The sequence below is a fragment of the Anoplolepis gracilipes genome, chromosome 6, assembly GCF_047496725.1.
Source record: "Anoplolepis gracilipes chromosome 6, ASM4749672v1, whole genome shotgun sequence".
NCBI classification, from domain to species: Eukaryota; Metazoa; Arthropoda; class Insecta; order Hymenoptera; family Formicidae; genus Anoplolepis; species Anoplolepis gracilipes.
The window spans coordinates 11,432,926-11,438,925 of record NC_132975.1 but is presented as its reverse complement, the minus strand read 5'-3'; positions in this window follow the sequence as shown (position 1 = coordinate 11,438,925).

Genomic DNA, 6,000 nt, shown 5'->3' with positions numbered 1-6,000 from the left:
AAATCTTATTGCTATAATCATAAACATAAGGCAAACAAGTAAAGCGTGTTTTTACTTTAATTAGTAAAATTTTTACTAATTCAGTTTGAGAAAATAATTTATGACAAATGCAAAATTAAAAGTCTATGTCATAATAGCTTTAATGATATAATCCTTTGGCTTATATGTATAATCCAATCTAATTATGATATAATCCTTTTAAATTTTAATAGCGATATATCAATGCTCGCTTTCAATATGTTACGTTTTATTGCGAGTACCGTTCATGCTCAATCGATATGTTATTTTTAGATATATACCGATACTCTAAAGCTCACATCTATTTTAAGATCTCAAGCTAGTAATACTTAATGACATTATGATTCATCATGGATGCTCGCGCGCATCACTGCTTTTATTGTTAACACCTTGAAGTCTTCGTTAATCATTACTTTTATGCAGGTCAAACAAATTGTGGTTTTTTTTCGTAGTATTCTTTTTTTTTACATTACACGCAGTTAGAAAATTATTTTAAAATTCTATAATTCTTTCTTTACATTTGAGTAAATTATCATTTGTATAGCATTTCTACAATAATACAAATTTTAAATGAGATGAGAATTATAAATACGAAAATAATAAAATAAAAGTTATTTTTAAATAGTTAACAAACTTTGAGTAGTTTTTATATATTTTTTTCTTGCAAAAAAAAAGAAAGATATAAAGTTATAATAATTAATTAAAATTTGCAGTCATTCAGAGATTACAAATTTTTCATATTAGATAGTTAAAGTTAGTTCTAAGTTTTGCTTGAGAAAAAAAGTGAATGATCTTAGAACAGGATTAACTCGCGAATGTGATAATATAAATTGGCGAAGAGTTATGCACGCTCTTATCAGAATAGAGAGCATATCTAATTGGTTGGTTTAAATAGTTACTTGGACGATGAGTTAAATGGGTTTCATTGCGCGGCAGTACACCTACGGCGAATTCAATCAACTGCATGCCCGATAATTCAATCAGTGGCGCGCGAAGTTGACTCTCGGAAACACAATCGAGTCTCCGTGTTATCGGAAGTGAATTTCGAGTAGAACAATCGTCGCTCGCAGCTACGTGGGTCGCGAATCGATAATTCGTTGCCGAGATCCGGCGACGGTTACGCAACATCTGTTGTGTTAATTTTGCTGCAATCTATTGGATATATCTTGAGCCGCACGAAGCGAGTATTAATTATCTAATTACAGCGAAGCTCCGAGGTATGTGTGCGATTAGCAGATGGATAGTCGCGGTTATCTATTACGCTTTCGCATTTCTATCCAAGTGTGATAATAATTTTAGCATCTATTTTTCACGGAGAAATTATTTACGCGCAGTCTAATTTTTTTTTTTTTTTTATAGTCAAGTCTTCCAAATTAGACATTTAAAATTTTTGTAAATTTCAATTAAATTCAAAATGATAAACACGCTTACTTAAATCTTTCAAAAACGTGAAAGATTGAAAAAAAAATATCACTCAGGTAAATATCATTCAGGGGATTCTGATTTACTTCAGTTTAGCCCTGCGCCGTAGAATCGAAGAATTGCGAGGTCTGAAAATCGCATTACGAAGAAAATGAATGTTCTCGAACGAAGACGCGAGCTTCCCTGCAAAGCGGGACGAGGCCTATTGTGGATTCTCGTTTACCAAAACTATCAATTGATGTCGGGGCACAAACACGGGTAACGCGCGCGATATATAACACACACTCGCGCAGCTGCACCCTCTAACACCGAAATCCAAACAGAGCGTGTATATCTTCTTGCCCGTCCATCTGTCGTTGTGTAACGGAACACCGGCTAATAGTATTAGAAATATATATATATCTCGGACTAAACTACCCCTGTCAAACCACTCGATCGAGAACCACCCTCCTGCTTTTGGCTTTGCCGTTCTTCTACAGATCGCTACGGTCGCTACGGATTACGTTGGTAAACGTCGGGGTTCGTCCAACGAGTTCTGATCTCTAGCTTCTTCCACCCCAAAATCTGCTAAACACGTCGATGGATCGGCGATATCCTATCGAGAGCTCGACACTCGTCACCCTCGATTTGTTATTCAGGTCTATCGACGTATTTGTCGTCACGTGTTAACGAAATGACTGTATATCTATGTACTATTATTCTTATTTAATTCGCATGCGTTTGCGCATTGCGCGTTATTAAAACTACAACAATAAGAAATAGAAATATATAAAGATAATAAAAAATTCTTACCCAAATCACATACATTTTCGTGGCGTCAAAGATAAACAATAAATTTCAATTTAATTGTGAATAAAGCATTCGAAAGCTATAAATATTATATCTTACAAAATGCTATTAAATCAAAGAAAGTGTTGATTTTACACTGATTGTTATACAATGAATAAAGCCAATATGAATATTTTCGCCCGTTACATGCAAAGGCGATATTGGATTAAGAAATATATGTAATTAGCATCCCTCCTTTTTTGTTTTTCGCCACATCCAACGTAGCAACGATATCGGACAGGTCGGAGAATTCGAAAATCGTGACGGCGAGCGCGCCTCGCGCGGGCAGGCGCCGTGGAGGCGGCGGATGCCGGTTTTTGTTTGCTTGTTTGTTGTTTGTTCCGGGCGTTTCGTTGCCGCGTCGGTTAGGTACTTGACTCTCTTCTCGCGCTCCCGCGTTTTCTCTCAACCGCCGATGATCTCCCTCTCCGTTCCTCTCTTTGTTTTTCTCTCATTCTATTATTCGCTCTGTCTCCCTCTTTATCTCCCTCCCTCTTCGTTTCTCCTCTCCAGAATCGATCCGTGCAAATTTACACGCCCGTGGCGCGCTGGAGTGACGTCGGGAATTTTCACTGTCTTTCCACACTCTTCAACTATCACTAATACCACCACCATCTCGTTGTCTCTTCTGCATCCCTTCCCCCTGTTCTCGTTGACGACGATTGCCCTGAGGTGACACGGCTTTGCCACCGGCGAGGACGAACGGGGAATGCTTGCTCCGATTGTTTTATCCGATTTATTGTTACACGATCGCGGGCAACCCCCATCGTATTAAAATATTTAATTGGTTTGTCGCTGCTCGCGCGGTTTCCCCGTTTATCCCCCCCCCCCTCCGAATGACGCGTTGTTAAGCCTTTATTTCGCCGTACCAGATTCTTGAAGGAAAAGCTACCGAGCACGTTCAAAGCCGGTGACGATACGCGCCGATTCACGCTCGCGACTTTGATGCGCGAGATTACTGGCGATCAGCCGTATCACGCAACCTTCATTAGTGTCTTGGCCGATTCTTCAGCGCAAACGAGTCACTCAAAGTAAGATCCGTAATCGAGCGTTCGATCCTCTCGTGCTGGAAGAAAATCGCAGTCCTTCTACGGCTACTTGAAAATCCGTTTCTTTCCACATTAAGCTTCTTCTTGCACACTCTTGTCTCATCATGTAGTCATTTTATACTTATATAGATGCTTTATAGAGATGATATATATATATCATCAAATATAATATCAAATAAATTAATTCTATAATATATTATACGTCTATGAATAATGTTCATGGATAGTCTAAGATGGAGATGGGTTATACGGCAATCTCTGTACGACATTGAAACCTTGGAAAATAGCAAAGAAAACATGTGCTGTAAAATATGACGAGCCCAAAGAGAGAAATAAACGAGAAGATAAAGCCGCGCTAAGAGTGCAAAATCGACCGCGGTGCCTTCTTCCCGCGAAGAAGCAAGCTGCGACTTGATGAGTTTAGCGTTAAATTCAGCTGTCAGAGCTTTCCACCCCGCCTCGGTGTCTTCGTCACCCTCACGCGAGTTATTCTGCCATTCACTTGTCTCTCTCCCAAGTTACTCGCGAAGAGAGCGAACCGACGAGTCGTCACGCACATGCTGCAACGACCTTTCGCGATCAAAAGCTTTGTTTATGGGCCGAGAAGATTTATAGACTACGCGCCGATATACATATAACTGCTCGGTGTGCTCTATCTGTCTGGAATCTCTGTGCGCGCAACGTCGAGGAGGGAAAATTCATCTTGCCGTATCCAGTTTGTTTAATCACTCTTTAACAAAATAAAAGGCATTGCGGAATATGATATCCGGTTGTAGGAGATAATTTAAAGAGAAGATAAGAGGCCCCGAGTTATGAATGATTTCGCGACATTTACACGGAACAAGTTTTAAATCATCGGAGAGAGTAAAGAATTATATTTTTTTATGTATACATGAGGATAAATTAAAGACTAACTAAAATTTACATTTGTAATCATATACATAAATATAGCCTTTATAATATGAGGTGGAAAGGATATTAAATGGATGTAATGTCGAATTATAATACTCAGGTAATATACTTGTTATTCGCTGCATTTCAACGTTCTTATATTTACGAGTTTGTTAAACCTTGCACCGGAATTTTAAAGTTGATATATTTTTTTCTCGTATGCGAATTCTAATGGCTCGTCTCCCGTATGCAGGTCGCCGGTTTCCAGAATTTCACAGCCACTGTGGTTAACTAATGCGACTACGCGTATGCAATGGTTTACCGCATCAGGTGGAGAAAGGAAAGGGGATGGAACAAATGGTCTATATCGGTGCGGCGTGCTTGCGAACAGTGTGTGTGTATGTGTGTGGTTGGTAGGCATCATTAATTATATGCGAGTTATTGGCACTATCAACGGTAGCATTTCAAAGACCGGATGCACTACATACGCGCACTGTCCACTTCCTGTGGGCGGAACAGAATGCGATCGAAGACATAATTTGGTAGTAACATTATCGCCCAGAGCGAAAAGTTTATTTCATTTTAATGGAACATTGTTCGGAAACAATACGTGTGATGAGGGGAACACATTTGTAGCTTAGGCTCCAGAAACTCACAATATTTTTATTTTTAAAACGCGATAATTTCATCAAACATTTTAATACTTTTATCACATACAATACACAATACATCATAAACTTCTCTTGAGTATGTGACTCTACATATATGCATATAGATAACTATCACAAATTCTGTAAATATAAATTTTTCTAAATTATATTTTACTATAAAGAATTATTTTGAAAAAGTATTTATTGACCATCTCTCTCAAATTTGTGTAACTCTAGACAAAAAAATTTACGTTTTATTGTATTACAGAATAACTTTGATAAAACCACATATTATATTTTTATTGAATATATAGTTCTTCGACAAATGAAAATTTCACAATGAAATATGTGTGTATATATATATATATATATATATATATATATATATATATATATAAGATATTATTTAATGTAGACAATGGTTTATTTTTTCTTTCTGTGCCTCGATTAATTATTTCTCGACTGTTATTTCACCAACGATCGCAACAATATAATCCAATGTTAAATTATCGTTTTCAATATTAATCTAATCACTACGAACAATTTAATCAAAACCAAAGGAATGAAATTTAATCAAATTTAAACAGACACGGCAAGTTTTGTAAATATTATATATTACTAGTTTCATGCTTCACTCTTATTAAATTAATATACACTGTTCGTTCAGATCAAAAATTAACTGTGCTTTAGTATTAATCTCTTTCTTTCTTTCTCTCTTCGTTTAAGCCCAGAACCTTTATTATAATTTAGCCGTTTCATGATATCGACGCGATTATTTTGCAAAGTCTAAGTCGCTCTGCTGGGACTCGATGTAATTGCTCGATAAAATCCACGGTCCACATGTGGGATATCCATCGCGAGAGTGATATAGGCGCGGCATAAAGAACGATATGCGCAGAGTTCGTCCGCGTAAAACCCATCATCCCCGATCTCCACATCGCGGTCAACCGACAAGACTATCGCGTACGCGCCGAAAAAAAACTCTGTGACGTGTGTGCGCGACCGGACCAACATGCGCGCGCGCGCGAGCGCACGCAAAGCTCATCTCGTTGTATGCGTCCTGTCTTTCGTCTTGCTCTGATCGTGGTCGCGGGATGAATGCCACGCGAGTCTCCGTCCTCGTCTCGCGGACCCCCTCTTCT